Here is a 13,604-nt window from a genome sequence, read left to right as displayed (position 1 = left end):
GTACTGATTTGCTTTAAATGTTTATATAGTAGTTTATCACCTAGCAACCCTCTTCTTAAAAATATTAAAATATGATAATGTAACACAATAATAATTGATATTAAAAAACTTTAGCATTATACATATTTATTTTTTATATTTTTACATTTAATGTTTTTTTAAGGCAAGTGTCATTATATGTTGATATAGATGTCAAATAAAGGCATCTGGCATGCATTAATAAAGCCTCCTGGGTGCCAGTTGGTGAGTTGCAAAGTAATTTTTTGGCAAGCTGTAACATACACACAAGCAGTAGGATTACTGCCAAATTAAATCACTGCTATATTCAGAAGTGTCCTATTTGTTCAAGTGCAGCTTCTGTAGTTTTGTATGAATCCATCTATATGTATCTGAGCTGTTAGCCGCTCTCAAAAATTGAGTTGAAATGTACTGCACTTAATGCTTGATCATTCTTATGGTGCGCAGGATCGCCGCCGGAACAAAATGATATCTGAATGATGCCTCTAGGTAAAGGCATCATTCAGATATAATCGCACAAAGTACAGGACGTCATATGACGTCCACCCGGGATAAGAGATCCCCTTTTTGGACGTCATATGACGGTGTGCGGTTTAAAGTCTATATTTTTTTTATAAAATAATAAGCATGTTATACTTACCTGCTGTGTACAATGGAAATTCACCAAGCCACCCCTTACCTCTTCCTCTGGGGTCCTCCGCCAGTGATCTTGGTTCTTTCTGCCTTCCAAGTGCCTCCATAGCAAACTGTTACATCTCCCCCCCCCCCCCTCTATAGTGAACTGGTTTTAGAGATCCCTCATAGAATCTGATGCTAGGGTGTTTTGGGGGAGTTCACATTTTTGGGAGATTCGTCCTCAAACCAAATCCCCCAAAGATGAAGGGCAAGCTTCTGTTCTTTTACCTCTCCTATTCTTAATCTACACCTCTTCTCAGCTGATAGCCTCCCATGGCTTTCAATATAATTTCTACACTGATGACACCCAAATCTATCTCTCTACCAATCAGCTCACAACATCAGTCTCCTCAGGCATTACTAATTTACTCACCGATATATCAGTCTGGATGTCACGCCGCTTCCTCAAACTCAATCTATACAAAACTGAGCTCATAATATTTCCTCTTCCACATGCCCCTTCCCCTGACTTCTCTGTCAAGATCAATGGCACACCTATCAACCCATCCCCGCATGCCAGGGTACTAGGTGTAGTCGGGACTCTGAACTATCCTTTCGGCCCCACATCCAAGTACTTGCCACCTCAACCTCCGCAACATCTCCAAAATATGCCCCTTTCTAACCAATGACACTACAAAGCTCCTAATCCACTCCCTGGTTATCTCTTGCCTCCACTACTGCAACTCCCTCTTTATTGGCTTACCTTTACATAGACTATGTATCATCATGAATTCTGCTGCCAGACTCATCCATCTTACAAACCGCTTAGCATCTGCTACCCCTCTCTGCCAATTCCACCATTGACTTACACTCTCCCAACAAATTAAATTCAAAATACCAACAATAACTCACAAAGCCATCCTCAAAGTGGCCCCCAACTACTGTACATCACTAACCTAGTCTCAAAATACCAACCAAATCATTCTCTTACTTCCTCCCAAGACTTCTTGCTCTCTAGTTCCCTTGTCATCTCCTCCCATGCTCCCCTCCAGGACTTCTCCCAAGCCTCTCCCGTCCTCTGAAATTCCCTACCACAATCTGTCCGACTATATCTAGGAAATCCCTGAAAAAATTTCTCTTCAGAGAAGCCTATCTTGCCTCCACCTAACAACTGTACTTTTATTTTATCCATCAGCACATCACCCACAGTTATTACTTTTTGTATCACTTTTTCCCCTGTTGGGGAAGATAGGATCATACTTTGCTGGAAATTTTTCTGGATCGGATGTGGGTGTGGGATTGTGTATATACAATTGTATACTTTTTTTTTCCCTTTTGTTGGTTGAACTGGATAGACTTTGATATCTTTTTTTTTTCGACAAGACTAACTATGGAACGATTTGGCAGAATCACCAGGTTTTATTTTAATAAAAGTTGCAGATTTAAAAATCTTAAAACAATTTTTGAAATTATATTAACATGTAAAGCTTTTATGAGATGTGATTGGGATTCATATCTACTTTTAGTCATATCCATTTTTTGGATAGTGATCTGCTTTTCATCCTCACAATTGATCTTTAAGCAGCAGTTAATGGTGTAACTCCTAATAAAACATTGGAAAACATTCCCACTAAGTGTTTATAAAGGGGCAACCCAACTTACAGCGCGACTTTGCAAGGCGACTTCAGCACGACATGGAGCAACTTACAACGCAACTTAAAGTTGCCTCCAGGACAGGCGACTTTGGCTGTGGCCAATCACAGAATAATCAGCTCTGTGGGAGGGAGGGGTTTGCCTGGGTAAACTATTTTCTCTTCCTGTTGTGGCGCCTGGCTACTTTCATAGCCGGTGCTGCTGTAAATTTAGAGGATGGTCAGAGAGTTAGTTGCCTCTGACCGTGTTTATTTGGCCTCTATTCCAGCTTTGGCTGTACTGTGTGTGTACACTGTCGTTTTCTGGGGAGTTGGTTCCACCTCAGACCGACAGGTGGCAGCAATAGAGTCAGGCTAGTGTGGATATCTCTCCTCAGCAGCCAATCAGGAGGGTTGATCGCCTCGCTGTGCATGCTGGGGAGGGGTATTCATTGGTTCGGGGTCGTCTTCGCTGCCATCCGTCTGGACAGTGGTCCCACCACCCCCCGTGTGTGGCCCTCCTGGCCTGGGTGTGTGTGTTTCAGTGTTCCTGGTTCCGGGATCACGTTGGTCCGGAGCAAATAATCTACCTTGTAGGCTTAGTGGGTAGAGTCGTTGCAGTTGCAGAGTTGTCCTGTGCTGTCCGTCCTGAGGGAGGAAGCCGACCGATGAAGAACCTATCTGAGGGAATACCGAGCACAAGTCTGGTATCTCAGGAGAGGCCTACTGCTTAATTGAAGGACACATCATTTCTGAGAGGCTGGACGATGGTCGCCTATAAGTCCCGAGATTACTAAAGCTGTTCAAGGGAGATCAGGGTGCTTAATCCAGTGTTGAGGAGGATTTTGGACCGAGAATATCTCCACCTTTGGGAAGGTCTGTGGCAGAGACTTTGCTAAAGTTGTCGTTGGAAGCAGGACTGTTTCTGAAACCCAGTTATACGCCTGAATCCATTACCTACCACCTCTTCTATCCTCTCACCTAATACTACGTTTACCATTTTTACCCCGCTGGGTAATAAAGCACAGAAAAAGATACCTACAGTGTGGACATTGACTTTCTTACAGCTCTCATTCAGTACCCTAGACAACTGAGAATTAGAGGTAATATGCCACCCAAATCAAACCAGCAGCTCCTTTGGGAGTAGTGCTACACTGTAAAGTCGATTCAGTTAAGATAGTGATCCGACTGTGTACAGGGCATTATATACATTTGCCTAATAACCCATGGCTCAATAATAATGTCTGACCTCCAGTAATACCCATTCAACCCCTGTCGTGTACCTGTAAACAAAGACATGCACTTATCAGTCCACTACTGTTCTTTAATTGTTCACTAATTAGCTTGCATGTATGTCTTGACCAAGCTGTGCCACTGCTGCAATGAAGGTAGAAAAACTAACTATACTGTCTGCCATGTATGTTCTGATCCTAAGAGTGGCTGCGCAGAAATACAAGTTCTTTGGCAGTTAATACAGTTTTTTCCCATATATTGTACGTATTTCAGGCACATATTTTGCTGCTTCCTCAGAGTTCAGGTTTAATATATACTGTAGTCTCTATTTTTTGTGATTACTTTTTCACATTCATGGCTTTTTTTATTATTCCCATTTTTAAAAAGCTTATTTAATGCAGGTCTTAACCCTTGTACACATAGGCCGAATGTTGGATGGCATCACCGGTCAATAGAAACCGTTCGACATTCGGCCTGTGTGTAGTGGAGTTGGTCCCACAGAAGCGAAGAGCCAATGGTTGAAAACCCTGACCAGAGTGTTCTGGTGGGGGGGGGGGGGACCTCCCTACAGAACACAATAGCACAGCAGGGGAGATTGCTGTACTAACATTGGATTGAGCTGTCATTTTTTTTTTCAACCCATCAAAAAAACTAGTAGTGTGTACGAGGCGTTAAAGTCAGCCAGCGTAGTAGGTTAGTACATATCAAAGAAGGCTGCCAATATTGAAAACATCAAGTTACTTGTCAGATGGTATTGCAAACAGAATTTTGCTCTTTATTTTGTACGTTTTACCCAGATGTGTTGTTTTGTTTCTAAATTCTACTGATGCCTTTGTGTTTTCCCAGAGAGTACATGCTGCTAATGACTTGGACAGCAGATTAAAAGGTTTTGTACATATATAATGGCACTATATTTCAGCACTGTGCTCTCCATAATCCTCATCTCAGTGCTTTCAGCCTTTTCGACTTGATGCTGAATTTAGCAGTTGCATAGGAAAAGCGTAATGCCCGACTCTGGGAAACTTTAAAATGATCCCTTGCAGTTGGGCTGCATATGCACTGCAAGGGTTAGGCCTCATGCACACTGGGGCTTTTGTAAATGCTTTTCTCTTGGCAGGACACGTTTAGGTGCGTCTAGTGCTTGAGCATTTTATTTATTTAGTGGGCAGAATATTAAATGTTCATTTAGGTCTAGGGGACACAGGAAAAAAAAATTACTTACCCAATCATCCGTTCCTCCTCGCTGTTAGTCAGGCCCCACCAGCATCTTCTCCCCACACTCAGCAGTCTTAGGCCGCGTACACACGATCAGTCAAAACCGATGAAAACGGACTGAAGGACCGTTTCATCGGTCCAAACCGATCGTGTGTGGGCCCCATCGGTCAGTTATCCTTCGGTCAAAAAAAAGAGAACTTGCTTTAAAATTTGACCGATGGACGTCTAACCGGTGGGTCAAAACCGATCGTTAGTATGCAAAAGCATCGGTCAAAAGGCTGCGCATGCTCAGAATCAAGTCGACGCATGCTTGGAAGCATTGAACTTTGTTTTTTTCAGCACGTCGTGTGTTTTACGTCACCGTGTTCTGACATGATCGTTTTTTTAACCGATGGTGTGTAGGCACATCAGACCATCAGTCAGCTTCATCGGTTAACCGATGAAAGCGGTCCTTCGGACCGTTCTCATCGGATGGACTGATCGTGTGTACGCGGCCTAAGGTTCTGTTATCATCAAGACCAATGCAGGGTCTACTGCTGGTGCATGGGGGAGTGACACCTGCTGGAGGAGTGGAGGATCAGCTAAATAAATGTTTCTCCTCTGCCCAAAACAAGACGAGCTATCCTGGCACTACAAGGTCATTTTACATTTTTTCCAGAGTTGGGTTTAAATCCTAACATGTAATGACATTAGTTTCTTGTGGCCGTGAACTACCATCACAGCATAAACGTATCCATTTAAAGTGTCAGTAAACCCAAAACTATATTACTTGGTGCCATGGAAACCTATGACTATTGGGGATTTTCAACAGTGAGATCTCCCTGACATTATCCGTGACTGTTCCTGTCCACCTGGGAGTGTTGGGTATTTCTGGCCCTGCTGGCATGTTCCAGCACCTCCTGTTGTATACTCCATAATAAAAAATACATTAGAAAAAATCCAACAGAGTGGTACCTCATAAAAGTCGTAGCAGATATGAAGCAACTCAAATGCAGAGATTCCACCAACAGAGTTAAAGAGATAAGAAACTGTCAGGTGGTTTAAAGTGTATATAAAATATGTACAGGGCTGCCAATGGAGGATACAGGCAGTCCTCCTTTACTGGACCCATGGCCTTATTGGGTCCTTAGTTAGACTGTTCTCCCCAGTGCCCAGCGCAGAGTAGCAAGAAGCCAGGGAGTACTCCGTAGTTTTGCCTCGGTCAAACAGGGGAGGTGGGGGCAGGGATGTGGCTGCTTCCTCCCCTTCTTATACACGTGCCTGCTTCATTCTGGCTGATCTAGCAACTGAAGATGGTCGAGGAGCAGACATAGCAGCATAAATGGTAATTGACTTGCAAACTGCCCTGCCACTACATACTGCCCTACCGTGCCACTACATACTGCTCACTGGTTGCCCTGCCACTACATACTGCTCACTGGTTGCCCTGCCACTACATACTGCTCACTGGTTGCCCTGCCACTACATACTGCTTATTGGCAGCCTGGCTATTACATACTTCCCTAACCTTCCACTACATACTGCTCACTGACCACCTTGCCAATACATACTGCTTACTGAACACCCTACCACAACATACTGCTTACTGAACACCCTACGACTACATATTGCTTACTAAACACCCTACCACTACATACTGCTTACTGAACACTCTACCACAACATACTGCTTACTGAACACCCTACCACAACTTACTGCTTACTGAACACTCTACCACAACATACTGCTTACTGAACACCCTACCACAGCATACTGCTTACTGAACACCCTACCACCACATATTGCTTACTAAACACCCTACCACTACATACTGCTTACTGAACACCCTACCACAACATACTGCTTACTGACCACCTTGCCAATACATACTGCTTACTGAACACCCTACCACAACATACTGCTTACTGAACACCCTACCACAACATACTGCTTACTGAACACCCTACCACTACATATTGCTTACTGAACACCCTACCACTACATACTGCTTACTGAACACCCTACTACAACATACTGCTTACTGAACACCCTACCACTACATACTGCTTAATGAACACCCTGCCACTACATACTGCTTACTGAACACCCTACCAACACATACTGCTTACTAAATACCCTACCACTACATACTGCTTACTGAACACCCTACCAACACATACTGCTTACTGAACACCCTACCACTACATACTGCATACTGAACACCCTACCACAACATACTGCTTACTTAACACCCTACCACTACATACTGCTTAATGAACACCCTACCTCTACATACATCTTAATAAACACATTACCATCACATACTGCTTACTGAATACCCTACCACTACATACTGCTTACTGAAAACCCTACCACCAGACACTGCTTACTGAACACCCTACCACTACATATTGCTTACTGAACATCCTACCACCACATACTGCTTACTGAACACCCTACCACTACATACTGCTAACTGAACACCCTACCACCACATACTGCTAACTGAACACCCTACCACTACATACTGCTTACTGAACACCCTAAAACAACACACTGCTTACTGAACACCCTACCACCAGATACTGCTTACTGAACACCCTACCACTACATACTGCTTAGTGAACACCCTACCACCACATACTGCTCAGTGAATGCCCTGTACTTTTCTACTGCTGCACACCATACACTCCTCAGCTCTGAACTGCCATTTTTTACTGCCCTGCAATACATACTGTTTACTTCACTTTTCTATGTACTGCTCTGCACTGACATTACAGGCACACCAAGTGGAGCAAGGAAGGGGGCCCTGTCAGGTAGGCTGTACGGGGCCCATTGATTTCTAAAGGTGGCCCTGAATATATGTTTTACCAACACTTTTGTTTGTAGGGAAGAATTAAAACTTCTATCAAATTATTATTTCCTGTCTATGTCCTGCTGGGAAGATCTTTTACTTCCTGTCGTCCTAGAGATGCAAAAGGAAATAAAAAGAAATCTTCATAAAGTGAATGGAATTCCCATCTTAGAAAATTGCCATAATAAAGAGATGCAGTTGTTGGAGGATTTTCCCCTTACCACTTATACTAATAGCATCTAAAAATGTTAGGATTTGCCATCACTTCCTGTTTCAGCAACAATGGTCAGCAAGAAAAATAAAGGGGTAAAAATCCCCAGGGGTACCAGTAATAAAAACCTGAAGGTCTAACCCTTCTCCGTTTTATGCAAAACTGGAATATTAGAAGACTAAACCTTCAAACATTAGACTAGTATTATGTTTTACAAAACATTGGCTGCTAAGCATGAGAATTTTGCGGTCTGTGTTTGCTCAGTTGTGTAACAAGTAGGGTATAACTAATGTATTCACTAAATTTGTATTTCCGTTTTCACCTGAGAACTATTCAGATGCCATTATATTTCATGGGAACCAGATCTCAGAGTTAAAATGCTATTTGTCACTGTTAGATGTTCTAAGAGAAAGCCAAAAATAGATTTACATGATCAAAGCTTAAAATAAAAAACGCTTTATCGGCAAGCCTATTTTAGTCCATTCTAAGTTTAACTGGTTCATGTCCGTATTCCGTTAAAATACTGAGTTTGCCCAATATGCTTTTTGTAAACAATGTTGATATCTTTACTTATAAAGTAAAGTATATTACATTTTAAATTTAGATTACATTTATATTAACCATTTCCATTTCCAGGGCATTTTCACCCCCTTCCTGCCCAGACCAATTTTTAGTTTTCAGCGCTGTTGCACTTTAAATGACAATTGCGCAGCTGTGCGAGTTGGCTCCCAAACAAAATTGACGCCCTTTTTTTCCCACAAATAGTGCTTTCTTTTGGTGGTATTTGATCACCTCTGCGGTTTTTATTTTTTGCGCTATAAACAAAAGAAGAGCGACAATTTTGAAAAAAAAAACACAATGGGGCTGATTTACCAAGCCTTTGCTCCATGATTCATGGAGCAAAGGCAGGAGTAAAAGCCGTTTTGTCATTTACTAAAGAAATGCGCTGGCAGAGTAGCACATTTCTTTATATACTATAATGCCTAGTGCGCCCAGGAGGGGGCGCATGGTGCGCCTCTATGGACCTGGCGCACGGCATTTAGAAATGTAAATAGAAGGTGTATGTGAGAGAATTTATTAGGGGGGGGGATGTGGGGTGATGTGGGGAAGTGTAGTGACATGTGTTTGTTTAACATTTACGGCCCGAATTGAAAGTGAAAGTGATTTTTCTGAAAATGAGCCCGTACGCCGGCAAGTACGTGCAAACCCCTGGGAAGTTTATTTGTGTACTGCGCATGCGTGAGCTACAATTCCGGAGATTCAAGCACGCTGCTTCACTACGCCGGCAAAATCTTGGTAAATACCAAGCGGCGTAGCTGCCTTTGCGTGGCTTGAAGCGGCGCATGTGAATTCCCGAACCATTTTCAGCTTACGCTAATCATGAAGGGGAACTCCGCGCCAAATTTCAAATAAAAACACGGTGTGGGTTCCCCTCCAGGAGCACATCAGGCCCTTGGAGGTTTGGTCTGGATCGTAAGGGGGAAAACCTACGCCGAAAAACGGCGTGGGGGTTCCCCCAAGATCCATACCAAACCCTTATCCGAGCACGCCGTCTGGCCGGACAGGAATGGGGGTGGGGACGAGCGAGCGCCCACCCGAGCTGTACCAGACCGCATGCCCTCAACATGGGGGAGTGTGTTCTTTGGGGCACGGGGGCACTGTGCCCCCCCACCCCAAAGCACTCTTGTCCCCATGTCAATGGGGACACGACGAGCTCTCCCGCTGTAATGCCGTCTGAGCGTTGAAAAGAGGGCAGATTGTGTGTGGGGCCGGCTGGCAAGATTAAAGTTGTGTGTCCTTATCAAATGTCTTTGCAAAACAGATATGTTTTTGATCAAGGTTTTTTTTGTCAATGTATGTTTTTTTTAGGGTGTTCACTTTGATGTATTTGTCTGTGCTGCATTATTTTGCTAAATATTTCTCAAGATGTTGTGACTAATGTTTAAATCCTGTGTCTGTGGGTCTATTTACCCTGTTATTTCCAAAGCATAAACCATATTTTGTTTACTGTCTCAAATGAACCTATGTTTATTTGTATTTTTAGATTGATACATATACAAACTGTTGTAATTCCTACACCGTTCACCTGATATGGATGTAAATACCCTCAAATTAAAACTGAAAGTCTGCAGTTAAAGCACATCTTGTTTGTTTAATTTCAAATCCATTGTGGTGTATAGAGCCAAATAGATTAGAATTGTGTCGATGTCCCAATATTTATGGAACTGACTGTGTATATATATATATATATATATATATATATATATATGTATATATACATACATCCTATATATTTATTTTTGTTTAATAAAATGCATAGAAGGGAGTGCGCATGCGTGAAGCTCTGAGCTATGGAGGCCTAGCCCTGGAGCTTCGTCCCCCGATAGCAAGCAATGTTCTGTCCACCAGACTTAGAGTATATTCTGATTACCTGTATTTGTTCTGTTGAAATAACATTTAAGGTTTGTAATTTACAAAAGACAATCATATGTGAAGTGCAGGCTCCATCTACTGTTCTTTTTTGGTATTTCTTCAGTTCTATTATTTTATTCACTGTGTGTGTAGTTAAAGGGGTTGTAAAGGTTCATCTTTTATTTTCTAAATAGGTTCCTCTAAGCTAGTGCATTGTTGGCTCACTTACCTTTTCCTTCGATTTCCCTTCTAAATGTTTTTTTTTCTGTGTTTGAATTTCTCACTTCCTGTTTCTCCTCAGTAAGCTTTCCACCATCATCCGAGCGGTGGAAAGTCATTTAGAACAGCTTGCTGAACACCTTACTGAGAAGGAACAGGAAGTGAGAAATTCAGACAAAGAAAACAAAGAAAAAAACATTTAGAAGGGAAATTGAAGGAAAAGGTTAGTGAACCAGCAATGCACTAGCTTAAAGTAACCTATTTAGAAAATAAAAAACAAACCTTTACAACCCCTTTAAGGAAGTTGTTAGTAAGCAGGGAATTCTGAGTAGAATCTTCTGTGAAAACAGCCACCATGCTTTGAGAAGACTCTGCATGGAACAGGACATGTCTTGCTCAATCTATCGCCATCACCCCTTAGAGAACTTAAAAAGTATGTTGTTACTATATAATTTGTATTGTATATCGTTGTTTCTGCTATGTATGCTGTATTGTATGCAATAGTGTACTTATTGAGGTCTATTTCTGTTATTTTGTAGTTTCAACTAGCTTGTTCTAATAAACTGAGATCAAAGAAATATGGTATCTGAAGTTTATGGGATAAGAAGGTTTAGCTGTCTGCCCTAGAGACAGAACAAACGACACCACACAACACCCGGACAAACACCGGCCTGACGGTGCAGACATCCCCAGGAATACTTTCATGGCAGTGGGGATGACTTGGAGGAGCCTAAAAGCACACTTTACCACAGAGGCTGAGAGGGTTGGGAGTCCCAAGATTGCAGCGGACCGCCAAGCTCACAAGGCTGAAGCTGCAGGGATCTCTGTGATGGCTCCCTGGCACAACCAGCAAGCTGCAGAGGTATGTGGAGCCACCTTCCTGCAAACTGCCTACAGAGACCCTGCCTCCCCAGCTTCCATGGAGTCCCTCATAAAACAGACTCTGTCCCCCATGGTGGTGTCCTCCCCCAGGCCTAGAGACCACCTGCCAGGCCTGTTACAGCTTCCTCTGCAACAGCCAGATATGGCATTTGTTTTCACTAAATTTTCCGAAATGACTCTCCCAGAGAGAGCTGCTAAAATTACCTCAGATATCAAACGTGAGTCTGGGCACCCGTATTGAAACCATTGAGACCACAGTGGATGCCACAGTTGCAAGGGCAAACCAGAACACTGAATGCATACAGGACCTACACAATCAACTTGGAGTCGCTATGGCCAAAATCGACGACCTTGAAAATAGGTCAAGAAAGTACAATTACAGGATTAGAGGCCTGCCAGAAAGCATTACAGAGATACAGTGTTCTCCCTCATCAAGGAACTTTTCCCTAATATTTGCTCCCACAGATTGGAACTGGACCGAGCACATGGACTGCCCAGAGACATTGTGGTGAAACTGCACTACTACGGAATTAAAGAACAAGTGATGAAAATAGCCTTTTTTCCCCTGCAACTACAGATTCTGGGGCATACGGTTCAAATATTTACTGACATCTCCCCCTCCACGATCCAGAGTAGACGGTAACTTAAACCTTTGCTTTTGGCCCTCAAACAGAAGAACATCAAATACTGGTGGCTATTCCCTTTCAGTCTCAAATTTGAGATCAACAACAAATCATTCAGATTTTCCTCCTTTCCCCGAAGGAGAACACCTGCTGCAGAAGCTGGGCATCATATCCATGGATCCTCCGTCGCCGATGCAAATTTCAACCGCAACTATGGCGAAGCGACCACCTCCTAGCCCTCTCACTTCCCTTTGGCAAACTTCCAAAACCAAAAATGCCAAGGAGAGCACCAAGACCAAGAAAACCCAGGAAGGTCTACCACCATGATAATGAACTCCTGTATTCCATCTGGACTTCCCAGTGAGAGAACAACACCCCTTGAGATCTAGGCTTTGACCTAAACTGTGAGGGCTTACCCCAATTGTTTTCTCTGTATGCCTCCACCCCCTCTCTGGAGGGTTAGGTTTCCCCTGGTTTAATATGACTCTGTTGCTGGGACCCCCCCAGTCTACCGGATGTGGCTGGAAGAGCCTATTCCGGGCCTGGGACACTATATCTCGATCAAATAAGCCCACAATCCAGGAATACGCCAGCACCGCTTTGTGAGATGAGTAGACTCCCAACCCAATTCAGCGATTGATGATTGACTTAGCTTTACCCCTAAAGTGTGTTAGAATTTGTAAACTACAGTGCCACTAGGATATGCTAAGCTGGGCTCTGTTGGCTCCTCCCCTGATCCTGCAGTCTCTCTCCCCCTCTCCCTTGTCTTCCAGTACCCACCTACCCTCATCCCCCTCCTCCCCATTGCCCCTGCACTAAATGTATTTGCACTGTACCTCTCCCCGTACTAGGTGTCGCAGCATTTCCAATGCCTGGTCAGGATCCTCCCTCTTTTGAGAGGTAGGTTGTTTTGTAACTAAAGGCACAAGGGGTAGATCCCCCCTCTTGCCCTGTGTGTTCTGTTATGTTCTATTTATTCTTGATCTATCTTGATTCTCTACTCTTTCCTTCTTACTAATTTCTCCTTTTTCTCAGTGACCTGTATAGCCTCATATTATCGTTGGTTCCTGACTTCTCTTTTGATATCAAGGTTCCTTTCCACGGACCACGGATCTCGACGTCCTATGGAGATCCCACTGCACACAACACTTCCTTGCGCTTTGCTTCACACAATGTACAAGACATAAATTCTCCAATTAAGCACAGGAAAATTATACTACCATACCCACAAAATAGATGTTCTGCTCTTACAAGAGACACTCTTCTCCAGCTCCTATTCCCCCACCCTCTTCTACCCCAAATTCCCCAACTTCCACCTCCTAATTCGGACACTAAAACAAAAGGGGTAGCTATACTATTTTCCTGTAACTGCAAATTCACGCTGATTCCTGAATTTAAGGACCCAGAGGGCAGATTTATACTAGTTAAGGGCCTTATTGACAACCACCTCTACTCTTTGATCTCTTACTATGCCCCTAACAAAGGCCAAGCCACATTCTTCCACTCCATGTTTAGATCCCTATAGCCACTTACAGAAGAAACGGTCATTTACGGTGGGGGCTCCAATTTACCTTTTGATATGGGTCTCGATAAATCTCGCCCGATAGGGAGAGGACAAATTCGTCCCACCAGACAGAGTCTCAATGTGGCCAGACAGATTTACTGACAGGGATTGGTAGACATTTGGAGAGAGGTGAGCCCCTCTTTGCGGG

Source organism: Rana temporaria, chromosome 1 (assembly GCF_905171775.1).
Source record: "Rana temporaria chromosome 1, aRanTem1.1, whole genome shotgun sequence".
Taxonomy (NCBI): domain Eukaryota; kingdom Metazoa; phylum Chordata; class Amphibia; order Anura; family Ranidae; genus Rana; species Rana temporaria.
This window is presented reverse-complemented; position numbering follows the sequence as displayed.